The following is a 16,935-nucleotide window of genomic DNA, read 5'->3' on the forward strand; positions in this document are numbered from 1 at the left end:
AAATCTAATATGTGAAATCATTAATTTTCCCTTGTTATTCTTTTTTAGTATACTTCACCTTGTCATCTTCATTTGGACTTTTCAAAGTTGGGAGATTTCAGTGATATATTGCTGTTGGAAAGTACAATGGGAAAATGGGTTGATCTTGGGACAGACACCCACTTTGGATCGCCAGATCTTGACAGAGACAACTTGCACTGTGATTGATTGGAAGGTTTTGAGATTATATCACACCTGTTTTCTGTTGGATGTTTTCACCAAGGTAACATGTGCTGCTTAACTTGCTCTAACCACATGTGTATGTCAAGCCATAGCATTCTGGCCTCCTTTCACATTGGCTAAATCTTCCATTGCTGTTCGGTGTAGGACACTGTTGATGTCTCTCCTCATAGATGAAACAACTGTTTTATGGCACAACACTGAATGGTGGTTATGAAATTGCACCAGATACTGCCACAGTGTCCTGAACTGGCCATGTGGCCTCAATTATTGTTTCTAGCATGATGTAGTATATTGGTGTTATTGACACATGATTACTAATGTGAGGGCAGGATGTCTGGCTTTAGTCATTTGGTTTTGAGAAATATTGCCTTTCCTTCATGGTGCCAAGGTTCTGGAGTGTCAGCTTCTAAACGGCACAGAGTGTTTGGCTTCTACATGGTTTGTGAATAGCAAATGTATGACATCAATGCATTGTGATTTCATTGTTTCTTTTTCCATCTTTTTATTTATATGGAAAACACATTATCAGGTTGATATTTATTACTTGTTTCAGAATCATATTTTTTGACAGATTTACAAATGATGGTGTACGGAAGACATAGAAAAAGAGTCACCACAGTAAATACTACAACAGTAAAATACTTAAGTGATCATTTTGACATTAGCGGTAAAAACCGCCTACCACGGCAGTGACGTCTGCCAAAATACCGTCACCGCAGCTACCATCCATCCACCATATTATGATCACTGCTGGACTTCCGGCACCAGAAGGGTGGAAATCCGGCAGGGATCATGCTGGTGGACGGTGGTAAGCTGGCGCTGCTACCACCAACACCGTCACGCCAGTTGAACGCGGCCAGCCGTATCATGACCTGTGATACGGCCTGGTGGTATTCTGCTGGCAGGCACTGCTGGCGGTAGCAGCGCCCCATCCCGTTCCCTGACGGAAGACCTCCTCGACAAAGATAAGCCGGGCTTCTGACAGGGAAGGGGGGAGTTGTGTGTGTGTGTCTGATTGTGTGCATGAATGTGTGAGTGTGTGTGTGAATGTGTCTGTGTATGTTGTGGTTGTATGCATGTGAGTGAATGCATATAAGAAAGATGAGGTTAGTGCGTGTCTGCATGTCAGTGTGATTGTTGTAAGAATGTGTGCGAGCATGTCTGGAAGTATGCATGTATGAATGCGTGTATGCCAGTGTGAGTGATTGGGTGTATGCTGGTGCGTGCCTGCAGGTGTGTGCATGTATGGGGGGTGGGGGTGTATTGATCGGAGGGGGTGTGTGTGTGTTGATCAGAGGGGGTGGGGGTGTCTGGTGAGTGTTGAGGGGGTGGGGGAGCTGCCTACCGGTGACAGGGAAAGAATTCCCTGTCACCGGTAGGGCCTACCGTCATGGTTTTCATGGTGTTGCTAACGCCACGAAAACCGTGGTGGTAGGCAGGCTCATAATGCTGATGTTGGTACTGTGCCGGTCACCGGGCTGGAGATTGTCATCTCCAGCCCGGCGGCTAATACCGCCATAGCGGTATAAGTGGAGAAGTGGCGGGTTGGCTGCAGCCAACCCACCATTCTCATGATGTGGCGGTATTTACCACTAGCCTGTTGGCGGTGCTACCGCCACATTAATACTCACTGCCGGGGCCATAATGACCCCCTTAGTTTTTAGTGATTTTTTTGGGGGAAAAAATGAGTGCAATATCTTTGAAACTAGAATGAGAAAGAACAAGAAAAAGAACTAAAGTCCATTATGGTGGATTGAACTATGGGCCTCACTTGCGATACCCTAGCTGCACACTGCGCCACCTGAGCATCCTTTTTTTTAATGCTCTGGTGGTGCAGTGTGTTGACCCATATTTACAAGGCCACCCAAAGTCAGCTTGTGTGGCTTTTCATAGCCTTGTAACTATGGAACCCTTTCATGCATAACAATGGGTGAAAGGGGTGTTCCATAGTTGTTCCTGTGGGTGTTCCCAGGCAACACCCATGGAATCCAAAGGAATCTGATGCATTTCCAGATTTCAAGTCTGGGAATGAGTCAGATTCTTACACTACATCAGGAGTGACGTTAAAGTGGCTCAATGGGGAGAAATAAAATTATTACTCCACGTTTTTTCCACTTTCTATGTGTACTACATTCTGTAGCACATAGAGAAAGGGGAAATCATCATTATTTATTGTTTATGTGCAGGAAGGTTTCCCTTCCTGCACATAAACAACCATCCATCCAATACAGGCACCAATGCACCATGGTGCAAAGATGCCTGCGTTGGTGCTGGCATTAATTTGTGTGCCAGCGCAGGAGACGAAGACAGTAATGCTCTGTATCTTATAGATAAAGTACATTCCTGCCCTTTTGTTTTGATGCAGAAAATCAATCATTCAATCAATCATAGCAATTGTAAAGTGCCAAACTAACACCCCTAACGGTATCTGGGCACTGAGGGTGCAGTGTCTCTGTTGAAAAGCCACATCTTCTGTCTCCTCCTGAAGTCTGCCAAGGAGGGAGCTATTCGAGGTGGAGTGGCAAACTGTTCCAGGACTTGACTGCAGTGTCAGAGAAGGAGGGGCCTCTGCTGTGGCTGTGATGTATGTGGGGTGTGTGTGTGAGGTTTAGAGAGGCGGAGTGTAGAGTTTTGCTGGGACTTAGAAGCTTAGTTGATGGTTGATTTAGGATGGCCATAGGTTGTGGAGAGCCTTGTAAGGGAGTGTGAGGATTTTGTATTGGCATCTCTTCTGGGTGGGGAGCCAGTGGAGGTTCCAGAAGTTTGGGGTCATGATTGAGGGCTTGGTGAGGTTCAGGATGAGTCTGGCTGCGGTGTTCTGTAGAGTCTGGAGTCTTTTAAGTAGCTGGGAGGACATTCTGTCGTAGACAGTGTTGCCATAGTCGAGGCAGCTGGTGATGAAGATGTGCGTGACTGTCTTTCTAGTCAAAAGGTTTGCGAACTGTCCTGCGCCAAAACTAGGTAAATGAGGCCTTATAGTTGTTGAGCATAAATTATTTGGTGTCCAACGCACAAAATACTACTGTCCTCAAAAAAGGTAAATGTGTCCATGAAATAGTCCACAGAGTGACACACATTGGAGCAAATAAGGTTCTGCACCTCTCAGAGGTGGTGGTGGAGGTCATGATATCCTCTGCTGGTGGTCTGGCTAAAAGACCCCTTCCAGGGGATGGAGATCCACAGTTGCAAGGCCTGGGGTGGAAGGAGGAGTGTCCTGTTATTGCAGGACCTCCCTGTCTATGGCTGGGACTGATGGATCTTGTCTAGAGCTTGAAGAACCAAAGACATTGGTAGATTGTATGGAAAAAGCCCTGCACATGTGGTGGTAAATATCAAACATCACCCCAGTCAGGAAGCACAATTGGAGTTGAGATTCTGCATCTCCACACTGTGTTCCTTCTGCACCTGCTTCATTTCACAGAGCTTTGTTACAACCTTGTAGGGCTCCCAAGCCTAGGTTGATGGTGGTCTGGGGGATAGATATCCCCGTGGCCTCACAGAATCACTCCTATGACCCCTACCCCCATTATCCTGTGTCCTTGAGACACTGTGCTCTATTCCACTGGGCCCTAGTACAACTGAAGGTGGTGGTGGATGCTCAAAAGTAGCCAGTTCTGGGGGATACAAGATTGGAGTTGTGCTACTCTGGACACAGGAAGTGGAGATATCCTTAGGCTGAGGTGTTGTAACAGCTGGGGTGGGAGGTGTAGGTGTGGGCCGAGTGTGGCTCACTGGGGCTGTCAGCCCTCAAAGACCAGATGGACCATGTAGCTCCTCATCATCTGGACCTGCAGGGGTGGTTTCTTCACTGAAAGCTTGATCCTGGAGTGGAGCTGTCTTCTGTTACAGATCCACTGGCCCTGGGTGTTGGACCTAATATTGATTACAAACAAAATTACATTAAAGGTCTGTGATGTGTCTTCAGCTACAAATGAAGCAACCTAAAATAAAAACAATTATATGATTAATGGAATGTTTAGGCCTTTTTTGTGATTTGTAACTTCTTACTCATGCAGGTTAATGTGCAAATGTGCAAACTTCAGTGACAATGATGGAGAGATGTCCTGAAATGTAAAATCTTATTTAGAAACACAGTAGAGAGATTTGAGAGCTGAGCCATTTCAAAGCTTAACAGCCTAAACAAACCATGGTACAATGTACTGGATGACATGGCATACTACTTATAATCAGCATGCTACAGAACATGATTGGACATCTTTGAATACACAAACCATGAAGTTTGCAAGCAAGTAGATCAATTCAATGGAGTAACAAGAAGGTGACAACACATAAAGTGTTGACTATTGTTTTGCAGAGACAAAAGCAGGGTATCATGGGAATTCTAGTCATTTGTAAACACTATTGCTAATACTTGTGAAGGAGTGAGTAACACATACCTTTATGAACTAATACAGTGAAATGAACACACATTTACAATATGTACATATACATGTGTGTGTAATGTCAATAGTTTAAGATACCAATTACAATCATTATTCCTTCATGTTTTTATGGATTGAGTTTGGAATCTGTTTTTTGAAGTATAACAACCTACATTGAGATAAAGTAAGGGACTAGGCAAATGCAAGTGGTGATCCATGGAGAACACACACAATATGACAATGCATTATATTCAGTGTTAAATACGGAGAGACAACCATGATGCTACTAATCTCAACACAAGGGGGGTCATTCTGACCTCGGTGGTAAATGGCGCTTACCGCCGGCCAGAAGGCCGCCATAACACCGCCACGGCCGCGGTAAACCGCCACGGTCATTCTGACCTGCAACTGCCAAACTGCCGAAAACCCGACATCCTCAATAATCCGCCACACCAAAGGTCAGCGAAAAAATGGCGCTGACCAAACCTCCACCGTCACGCCAACAGAAATACGCCCATACCATTCCGACCCACAAATCCACGCGGCGGTCTTTCAAACGCGGTATTCCATTGGCGGTACACACCGCCGCGGTCAAAATACACACACCCATAGAAAACTCAGCCACATTGGTCAGTTTGAAATGCACACACCTGATACACATACTAACACCACTCCCACACACCCAACACAATATAAAACACACACCCACATCACCCACAAGCCCCTACGACCCGAAATCATTGACAAAGGCTAGAGACAGAGCACGGAATCGAGAATCCCACAACACAGAGGCACACAACACCATCACCCACACAGAATCCACGCACCAAACACCACACACCACCACACGCACCAAAATCATCACCACAAAACGCCACCCCACACCTCAACCACACCACCCCATGGCACCCCAAAGACACCGCAGGTTCAGTGACGCCGAACTCAGGGTCATGGTGGAGAAAATAGTCCGTGTAGAGCCCCAGCTCTTCGGGGCACAGGTGCAGCACACCACAATTGCCAGGAAGATGGAGCTATGGCAAAGGATAGTGGACAGGGTTAACGCGGTGGGACAGCATCCACGCAATCGGGAGGACATCAGGAAGAGATGGAACGACCTACGGGGGAAGGTGCGTTCCATGGTATCAAGGCACAACATAGCGGTGCAGAAGACTGGCGGCGGACCCCCACCTACTCCCCCAGAATTTACAGCGTGGGAGGAGGAAGTCTTGCACATCCTGCATCCTGAGGGCCTCGCAGGAGTAGGCGGAGGAATGGACTCTGGTAAGGCAAATCTTCACTACTGCTTCCCACCCCCACCCCACCTGAATGCCAAATCATACCCCCACCCTCACCCCCTCCCCCATCACACCAACCCCTAGCAAAAGCCTCACCATCACAACCCACCCATCCCAACACCAAGCCATGCATGCGACCCCAAAGCATGGACACCCATCACCAAAGCATGCCCACTGCACACACACAACACCCCCACAAGCCACCCTCACAAAAGCCCCCACAAGGAAATGCCTGCACATGGGTACACGGACACCCACCCATCACACGAAATGCCACACACAGAAGCAATAACCATACCTTTATACCCCTCCAGGACCCGAACGCCACCACACCGCCACGGAGGGTCCAGAGATGTCCATCCCACCCCCAGAAGAGGCCCCCAGCGATGACAGCAGCTCTGTCTCCCTGGAGCCAGACAACCAGCCCGGCCCATCGGGGACCTCTGGACAGTCGGTTCCCCACAGACAGCCACAGGCTACACCAGACCCAACCCCCTCTGGGAACACCAGCACAGCTCCCACCCAGCGGGCCCATGCCTCTGTCTCCAGGGCACGTAAATCAGCGGTGTGTCCACCACTACAGGGCACCCAGGTTGACCCACCACCCCAACAACAACAGGGACCTGGGGGCAGTGGTAGTGGGCACACAGGGGAACTGGGAGGGCTGCAGTGTGACGGGGGGGACAGGCCCGGGGAACCGACTCTCCAAGAGGCCCTCTCCTCCATCATGGGAGCATACCACCGCTCCCAGGAGACGATGGCGACGGTACTGGCCCGGTTCCAGGAGATCCAGGAACTGCAGGAGGAACGGTACATGGGGTTCAGGGAGGAACTGAGGAACATCGGTTCCGCAATGGGGACCATCGTCCTGGCCCTTACCCAGATCGTCACCACATTGCGGGACCATGTGGCACCCCAAAGGGCCCCTGTCACTAGCCCAGGCCAGGAACAGCCTACCACCTCCGCCGGCGCTAGTGGACAGGAGGCCCTCACACAACGACAGGCCACCAGAACCCCACCTCCTGCAGAAGAAGAACCACCCTGCAAGCGGAACCTGAGATCTCACAAGAAGACAGAGTAGGATTACAAGACCCCCGCCAGCCTAAGATACCCCCTGATGTCATCCCATTGTCCCACATTGTCACCCTGTCCAACCTTGAACTGCCCCTGCTCCATCCTTCCACAGGCATATGGACAATGCACCTGTGCGACTGAGAACTGGACTCTGCCATGGACATTACTCCACCCCACCCATCCCCGCTTCCCAATCATTTACCTATATCTAGCACTTAAAATAAATCACTTATTCCACTTAAATAAACAGGAGTCTGCTTGTATTCTTAACAATGTATTACACATAACGGTTCAATAATGTCCAGTTACTTTGTGATGACAACATACCAATTTCAATAAGCTTTAGTCCATGGGCAAACAAAGCTGAAGTCAGGCAGTGGGTCATACAGCTCTGAAAAGGGAAGGGAAAGTCACAAATCAGTTAACAGGAACTGGGGGGAAACACAGACAGTGGAGACGCATGAGGCCTTAAGTAAATGTAAATTGGGGTGGCTGTTTCTTACCTGTGTGCTACTGAAAGTATTGTTGTATGACTGTATCCCTGTTGTCCGTGTCGTCCCCGTCGTCTTCCTCCTCTTCACTCTCCACAGGCTCCACAGCTGCAACAACACCACCATCTGGACCATCCTCCTGCAGAAAAGGCACCTGGCATCGCAATGCAAGATTGTGAAGCATACAGCAGGCCACGATGATCTGGCACACCTTCTTTGGTGAGTACATGAGGGATCCCCCTGTCATATGCAGGCACCTAAACCTGGCCTTCAGGACCCCGAAGGTCCTTTCTATGATCCTCCTAGATCGCCCATGGGCCTCATTGTACCGTTCCTCTGCCCTGGTCCGGGGATTCCTCACTAGGGTCAGTAGCCACGACAGGTTGGGGTAACCAGAGTCACCAATTAGCCACACACGGTGTCTCTGTAGCTGTTCCATCACATAAGGGATGCTGCTATTTCGCATGACATACGCGTCATGCACTAACCCAGGGAACTTGGCATTTACATGGGAGATGTACTGGTCAGCCAAACAGACCACCTGGACATTCATCGAATGATAACTTTTTCTGTTTCGGTACACCTGCTCACTGTCTTTGGGGGGAACCAAAGCCACATGGGTCCCATCAATGGCCCCAGTGATGTTGGGGATATGTCCAAGGGCATAGAAATCACCCTTCACTGTAGCCAATTCGCCCACCTCAGGGAAAATAATGTAGCTCCGCATGTATTTCATCAGGGCAGACAACACTCTGGATAAAACCTTAGAAAACATAGGCTGAGACATCCCAGATGATATGGCCACTGTTGTCTGAAACGACCCACTTGCCAAAAAATGGAGTACTGACAGAACCTGCACCAGAGGGGGAATCCCTGTGCGTTGGCGGATGGGGGACATCAGGTCTGGCTCCAGCTGGGCACATAGTTCATGTATAGTTGCTCTGTCAAGCCGGTATGTAAGTATGATATGTCGTTCTTCCATTGTCGACAGGTCCACCAGCGGTCGGTACACGGGAGGATTCATCCTTCTCCTCGCAAGTCCCAGCGGACGGTGCCTAGGAAGGACAACATGGAGCAGAAAGTCAAGCAAACCACAGGTTCGTTCACACAGCTTGCACATTAAAAGAATCGCAATGCATTGAAAGGCTTGTATGAGTGGCAATGCATGGCCTAGGCCTGTGTGACGCAGTTGAAATTATGCCATGTGGGCCCTGGAAATGGCGGCTGCCTGACCTGTGAAGTGTGACAGTGGGATGTGAGGTCACTGCGCTGGTGTGGCACACCGTGGCGGTAGGCGGTCGAAGACCGCGGTGCGAAGCCGCATTGGTTAACATTGCACCCTATGGGTTTCATGAGCCAATGACGATGTGCGCCGGCGGTCGCGGTACGCACCGCCGCGGTACGCACCGCCGTGGGCGTGACCGCCATTTTCTATCTGATTAATCACTCGAGACCTGATCATCCACAGGAGAGGATCTATACTGCAAGTGCTGCTGTGACCTCGGTCTGGGAGATACTATGGCTGCTGCGACTGGGGAAAGGGCCCCTGCCTTCACATCTGAGGAATTGGAGAAACTTGTTGATGGGGTCCTCCCCCAGTATGCGCTACTCTACGGTCCTCCAGACCAACAGGTTAGTACACAGGGTGCACGCTGAATGGGCTATGCCTGTGTTGAGTGGGGTGTATGTAAGATGGTGGGGAGGGGAGCGAATGAGGAGTGCAACGCACGACAGATGGGAACATGTGCCACATGGCAAGGTTGGGGAGGGGGGGCCACTCACATCGACCATGCAGAAAAGTGATGATATTTCCTTTCCCACCCTGTACATGTCAAATAGGTCAGCGCCCATCAGAAGATCAACATTTGGCATGCCATCGCCAAGGACGTCCGGGCCCTGGGGGTCCACAACAGACGGGGCACCCACTGCCGAAAGAGGTGGGAGGACATCCGCCGCGGGACCAGAAAGACCGCCGAGTCTCTGCTGGGTATGGCCTCCCAATGTAGGAGGGGTGCCAGCCGCCAATTGACCCCCCTGATGTCCCGGATCCTGGCGGTGGCCTACCCCGATTTGGATGGGCGCGTGAGGACATCACAGCAGACACAAGGGGGTGAGTATCAGCACATTCTGCTATCTTTGCACGCAGTGGAGGTGTCTGGGTTGGGGAGGAGGGCTGTGGGTAACTCAAGGCCAGGGCGCTTTCTGTAGGCTAGTCCCCTCCATTAGGCATGGCCCTGTGCCCCCGCCCCCCACCTCTGTAGGGTGCCAAGTACAGCTATCCATGGTCCTGCATCACCCATGTGTGCATTTGTCGTCCATAGACCTGTAGACCTAGTCACAAGAACTGAGTAGTGTACCCCGATTGCGCAGCGTAGTGCAGGGGGCTTCTGTGTCTGTCCTCTCCGCCAACGGTGTTGCCAATGCATGCACTCAACCTGTCTTCATTTCTCCCCCCCACCAATTTTCTTTTTCTTCCTGTGCATGTGTGCATTAGCATCATCAGGCGGAGGAGAAGTGGCATCAGCGCACGAGGGATCTTCATCTCACATGGCCCCGGAGGGCCATGCAACCGACTCCGAGTTCACCAGTGAGACGGAGGGCGAGGGGAGCTCCACAACGGGGACCCGTGGAGATGTCAGCGACACAGACACGTCCTCGGAAGGGAGCTCATTTGCGGTGGCGGCAACATCCGTGCCCACCACCACAACAGGTACAGCCGCCACCCAGCGCACCAGCCCCGCCCTCCCAGCAGCCCCTCAGCCTTCGCTCCGTGCCCGCTCACCCAGGAAGGTGGGCATCTCCTTCTCCCCAGGCACCTCAGGCCCTGCCCCAGTTACCCCTGCTGCCCTCAGTGAGGAGGTCATTGACCTCCTCCAGACCATCATTGTTGGGCAGTCTACCCTTTTGAATGCCATCCAGGGTGTAGAAAGGGAGGTGCATCGGAGCAATGCATACCTGGAGGGCATTCATTCGGGTCAGGCTGCCCATCAGCGATCGTTCAACGCTCTGGCCTCAGCACTGATGGCAGCCATTGTCCCTGTCTCCAGCCTCCCTCTTCTAACTCCCTCCACCCAGTCCCAGTCTCCTGTTCCTCAGCCTATCCCATCCACACCATCAGACCAGCCTGCACACACCTCAACACCCAAGGGCAGCTCATCCAGACATAAGCACCATAGAGATCCCACAAGCATTCACACAAACAACATCCAGATGCAGACATGCCAACAGTCACTACCACCTCTGTGTCCCCCTCCTCCTCGTCTCCCTCCTCCCTCCCTGTGACGTCTCCACTCACACCTGCATGCACACCACCATCAGCCAGTACTTCCATCACCAGCACACCCTCCATTACAGTCAGCACACGTGCAGTCACCACCCCCACTGCCATTTACACGTCCCCTGTGTCCTCTCCCACTGTGTCTGTCACCCCCTCTTCCAAACCACACAAACGTAGGCAGCCACCCACCCAACAGCCATCCACCTCACGACAGCCTCCAGCCCAAGCACCTGCACCCAAAGACAGTTGACACTCTCCTACAACCACATCCTCTTCCTCCATTCCCATACCCACTGCACCTACCCTTCCCATTGCTCCGAAAAAACTTTTCCTCTCCAAAATTAACCTCTTTGCATCACCTGACCCACCCCCTCCATCTGGTAAGAGTCCAAAGAGCACCTCAGCCACCACCAGCCCTGCATCTAGTATCACCATAGTGCAGGGCTATGGGAGTCCACCAGCTCCTAGGGAAGGAACATCAGCCAGCAGCAAGGGGACAGCCAGCCCACCCCCTGGGAAGAGGACAAGAAAAATTAAGGGCCGGCGCGAAAAGCCTGAGACGGCTGCCACCAAGGAGAGTGGCCTTGCCCTGTCACCTGCCACATCATCTAAGGGAGGCAAGGGCCAGAGAGCTGCAGCGAAGGAGGGCAAGGGCAGCAGGGCGGAGAAGACATGCAGCAGGCGAGCGCACCAGGAGGGCCCCACCAGCCCCATACCGGGTGTGACGGACGACACCCACGGGCCCAAGACTCCATCACAGGAGGGCCCGCTACCGCAAGGACGGAGGGCGACTAAGCGGGGAGTCTTGGCCAGGTCTGGCTCCCTTGAAAGACAGGACAAGCACCGCTGAACAGGGCCCCGCCAAGACAGGCACCGCTGAACAGGGCCCGCCGTGAAGAGCACCGCTGAACAGGGCCCCACCAAGACAGGCACCGCTGAAGATGGCCCCGCCAAGACAGGCACCGCTGAATAGGGCCCCGCCAAGACAGGCACCGCTGAACAGGGCCCCGCCGTGAAGAGCACCGCTGAACAGGGCCCCGCCAAGACAGGCACTGCTGAACAGGGCCCCACAGTGAAGAGCACCGCTGAACAGGGCCCGCCAAGACAGGCACCGCTGAACAGGGCCCCGCCGTGAAGAGCACCGCTGAACAGGGCCCCGCCAAGACAGGCACCGCTGAACAGGGCCCCGCCAAGACAGGCACCGCAGAATAGGGCCCCGCCGTGAAGAGCACCGCTCCGCTGGGCCCTTCCTGTCAAGCACCGCTCCGCTGGGCCCTTGATCTCAAGCACCGCTCCGCTGGGCCCTTCCTGTCAAGCACCGCTCCGCTGGGGCCTTCCTCTCAAGCACCGCTCCACTGGGGCCTTCCTCTCAAGCACCGCTCCGCTGGGGCCTTCCTCTCAAGCACCGCTCCGCTGGGCACCGCCGTCTCAAGCACCGCTGCGCTGGGCCCTTCCTGTCAAGCACCGCTCCGCTGGGGCCTTCTTCTCAAGCACCGCTCCGCTGGGCCCTTCCTCTCAAGCACCGCTCCGCTGGGCACTGCCGTCTCAAGCACCGCTCCGCTGGGCCCTTCCTGTCAAGCACCGCTCCGCTGGGGCCTTCCTCTCAAGCACCGCTCCGCTGGGCCCTTCATCTCAAGCAACGCTCCGCTGGGCCCTTCCTGTCAAGCACCGCTCCGCTGGGGCCTTCCTCTCAAGCACCGCTCCGCTGGGCACCGCCGTCTCAAGCACCGCTCCGCTGGGCCCTTCCTGTCAAGCACCGCTCCGCTGGGGCCTTCCTCTCAAGCACCGCTCCGCTGGGCCCTTCATCTCAAGCACCGCTCCGCTGGGCCCTTCCTGTCAAGCACCGCTCCGCTGGGCCTTCCTCTCAAGCACCGCTCCGCTGGGCCCTTCCTCTCAAGCACCGCTCCGCTGGGCACCGCCGTCTCAAGCACCGCTCCGCTGGGGCCTTCCTGTCAAGCACCGCTCCGCTGGGGCCTTCCTCTCAAGCACCGCTCCGCTGGGCCCTTCATCTCAAGCACCGCTCCGCTGGGCCCTTCATCTCAAGCACCGCTCCGCTGGGCCCTTCCTGTCAAGCACCGCTCCGCTGGGCCCTTCCTGTCAAGCACCGCTCCGCTGGGGCCTTCCTCTCAAGCACCGCTCCGCTGGGCACCGCCGTCTCAAGCACCGCTCCGCTGGGCCCTTCCTGTCAAGCACCGCTCCGCTGGGGCCTTCCTCTCAAGCACCGCTCCGCTGGGCACCGCCGTCTCAAGCACCGCTCCGCTGGGCACCGCCGTCTCAAGCAGCGCTGGTCCATTGACAGTGCCGGTTGTGGGTCGAGCAGGTGTTCACGAAGCACTCTGGGCACCATGCCTCCTCCAATACCAGTGGAGTCAGTTATCCATCTGATGGACTGTGGCTTTGCACTCCCCAGGATGGTACAGTGGGCATGGAGGCCCCTCGTGGATCTGGCGTCGTGGACTCATGTGGCTGAGGTGCCCCCCTTTCCCTTCCCCCTGAGGTGCCTGTTGTTTTATCATCTGATGCCCCTGCAGTGTTCTCTCCAATGGTATCCGGTCTCCTGTGTGGGCTTTGCCCATGTGTTTGTACACATTGGCCCACGGACTATGGATATTTAACGGACTGTGCAGGACTTATTGACTATGTTTATACTTTGCACTTTGTTCATTATTTCTTTTGTATATTTCATATGGCATATTTACCATGACTTCAATGAACCTATTTTATACATAAATTTGAAACTTCATTTTAATTATGTCTTTGCATTCTTCCGGGGGGTTTGGGGGGTGTCACTCTGACGTTTTGCTCTGCATTGGTGTGTAGGTATTGGGGGGGTGGGTTGGGGGGGATGGGTGTATTGCGTATGTGTGTGCACGTAACCTTTCCTCCTCCCCCCTCCCCTGTGTCGTAGGTGCAGTACTCACCGTTGTCGTCTGCGCCGGCGTTCGTACTCGTGGTAGATGAGCAGGTAGACAAGAGCTGGTAGGATGTTTAATTCGGGTTCCATGCTGTCCAGATTCCTCGTGGAGTGTATAGAGGTGAGCGTTTTCCCGTTCGTAGTCTGTTTCCGCCGTGTTTTTATCGGCGGGGCTCCCGCCCCGGAAAAGGTGGCAGATTGGTGAGTTGTGATAGGGTGGGCAGTACATTGTCTGCCGCCTGCCTGTTGGCGGTGACCGCCGCGCTGTTTGTCGGTCCCGCCGTGGCGGTTCCCGCCAGGGCCAGAATTGCATTTTTTGGACCGCCTGCCTATTGGTGGGTTGGCTGCCGCTTTATCACCGACCGCCAGGGTTAGAATGACCCCCAAGATGTTTTTGAAACTCAAGTTTTAATATATATGTCTTGATAGGGATCTAGAAACATTGTGAACAGCTCTGTTAAGGGCTATCACATCAAATTTGTTTAGTGAGACATACATAGATATAACTTGCCAGTCTCCACTCCACACGGGATTCCTGTCAAGCCTTCGGGATGTAGGATCTGTAAGACCTTCTCCTCCCAGGGAAAGAGTTGTAATAGGGAGCTGGGAGAACCACCACCAGTCCCCCAGTCCTCCAGATGATGGTTGGAGGCCATGGAACAAACTCTCCCCCGCAGGTCATTCCAACTCCTCCTAATTTCTTCCTGTGTGAGCAGATTGTTATCTACAGAATTCACTCTGTTGCTCCAAACAATTGTGGCTCTACTGTAACTATTTCAATCACCATGACTGTCAATTCTCACTCTGTAGAACGTGGGTTCCTCCTCCCTGCCATTGTGATAAAAAAAATACAAAATCCTGGCGCCCCTAAATTGATTTGAAATATAATGCAAAAATGGAAAAGTAAAAAAAAACAGGGGGAGAATTGAAAAAAGAGAATTCAGTGACAAGGCCATCCTCAGATTGGTGGTCAGCAGTGGAATGGCATAGGATAATGGCCTCAAATGTAGTGTGTTGTATAGTGTGTTTTTCGGGAGTTCACAGTTGTCCAATATACCTCAAATGTTGGCTGCTAGCATCCATCCAATAGCCCAGCTGTAGTCCAATGCTGAATGGTTCCCACAATGGACTCCCACTGTCATGGGACGTCAGTGAGGCTAAGTTGCAGGTTGTATCCAAGAAAGTCTTCTCAAAGTTGGATAGCCTTTAGATGAGGCCCTGTTGAAACCACTGGTTTTGCCACAGAAAGCTCTGAGTGGGAAAAGTCAAATTTCTTACTGAGAGGAGTCTTCTCATTGGCTGGGTTCTTTTGGCAGCTTCGTCCAGTCCAAAAGCCTTTTTTTGGTCTTTTTTCGTAGCTCAGAAACCTTCAAAGGGGCAAGGCTATACCTGATAATGGATTCAATAAGGATGACTACCTTCCCACCAATGGACTTTGAAATGGCTTTAATGCTGTGGAGATGATCAAAGTGGGGTACCCTGTTTCTTCAGCCCAGTAAAGTCAGACGTTAGTTTGATTGATTTGGGTGGTTGTCCCTGATCCGCAGGTGGTTGGAAGTGAGCACTTTTCCAAGCCCCACAGCTTTTTAAATATTTTAGGAGAAGTCCAAAATCAGAGCAAAGGAGGCTTGGACCTCAACAACTGTATTCAGGGGTAAAACCTCACTCCAGGAAGGCCACCTGTGGTGCCCATTCCTGGCCCAATTGCAACTGGTCAGGTTGACGTTTGAGGAAAAAGGCCTGTTGCTGCTTGTTGTGTTCCAGTAGTCACACAGGAGGTCAACCAACTGACCCAGGGAGCTTACCTCTTTGTCCTTCTGACCCTTCAGATCGACTCAGAGGCCTAAACCAGCAGGTGCAGCCCTTCTTCCGTTCTTCCACAGGCAGATAAATTGTTCTTAAGAGGGTGCCTTCGGGTGCTCCATTTATGACTAGCACTAGTTTGTTTGTAGGAGTGATTCCTGGCTCCATCCTAACCAGTGGGGTACTACTGCAGCAGTAGTTTTGCAGCATTTCCTGTCTGCCCCACTGAACCAATCTCACAGTGCATCTTACTCCCAAAACTCATAATGTGAGAACTCTTTCTCTCTTGTAAAGCGCCTGTATTTCCGTTGCCATAGAAATTAGCAGAACCATGCTCTGAGGAAGGAGTTTGACTTTTCCAGGCCTCATCGTACATTTACCAGTGAAAGGACAGGGCGTATGCAAGTTAATGAGGTGCCCGGGTAAACCCCAACTGGCCTTCCCACAGGGGATAGAAAAAAACACATCAAAATATCTGTAAGTAATACCACAGAAATCTAAATTTGAAAAATAATAAAACAAATAAAATAGAAACATAAATAATATTCAAAAATAACCATATAAAAAAGAAACTGAAACAAATAATACAATAGGTATTTCATGAACAAAAATGGAAAAACATTTTAAATGCTTCATCCATAGTCTTAAACATAAAGCACATTTGTTCTTCATTAAAATTAAAATTAAGTCACATTCATGAATAAAACAAACTTATCAGTCCAAATTCACCAAAACAATCATAAAACAATATTAAAGTTTGAGATATAAAATGTACCGCCCTTGCTGTAACATGAAAGACAGTAGGGAAACAAATACACTTTACAAGTATAAAATGTACTATTCCCACTCTAATCGAGGCTATGGAAGAGAAAGGGTTGGAATTTGTAGGTGTCAGATTTACTATTCACACTCCAGCCTAACAAACAGTATGGGAAACTTTGAATTTTCAGCGGGTCATATTTACTATACACACTCCAAGCTAAGCAACATTAGGGAAAGGGTTGGACTTTGGGGGAGGGAGAATGTACTATTCTCACTCCAATCTAAGCAACATAGGGAAAATGTTTGTATTTGGAATGGTGAAATGTATTATTCATATCTAAGCAACAGTAGAGAAATCATTTGATGGGAGTGGAGGTCAAATTACTAATCTCACTTCACCCTAAATAAATGGTGACAGTATTGTACATTGGAGGGTTCCGATTTACTATTCCCAACCTAATCAACAGTAGACTTTGAAGGGGTTGCCTTTACTGTTTCCACTCCAAACTAAGCAACAAGGGGGAAAGAGCTGGAATTTGGTGGGGGAAGATTTTCTATTCCCACTCCAATGTAAGCAACATTATGGCAAGTGCAGGACTTTGGAGTGGTTGGGCTTATTATTCCCACTGCAACCTAAGCAACAGTAAAGAAGACATTTTACTTTGGAGGTTCATAACCTACGCTAATGTAGGGAAATTGTTAGACTTTGGGAGGT

General features: G+C 51.3%; 1 protein-coding gene across 2 annotated transcripts in view; it reads right to left on the bottom strand.

Annotated features, from left to right (window-relative positions):
- Positions 1-16,935, bottom strand: part of LOC138285083 (contactin-associated protein-like 5) — a 1,227,365-nt gene that overhangs the window by 431,428 nt on the left and 779,002 nt on the right. The window lies entirely within an intron of this gene.

This window comes from Pleurodeles waltl, chromosome 3_1, assembly GCF_031143425.1.
Source record: "Pleurodeles waltl isolate 20211129_DDA chromosome 3_1, aPleWal1.hap1.20221129, whole genome shotgun sequence".
In the NCBI taxonomy this organism is placed as follows: Eukaryota; Metazoa; Chordata; class Amphibia; order Caudata; family Salamandridae; genus Pleurodeles; species Pleurodeles waltl.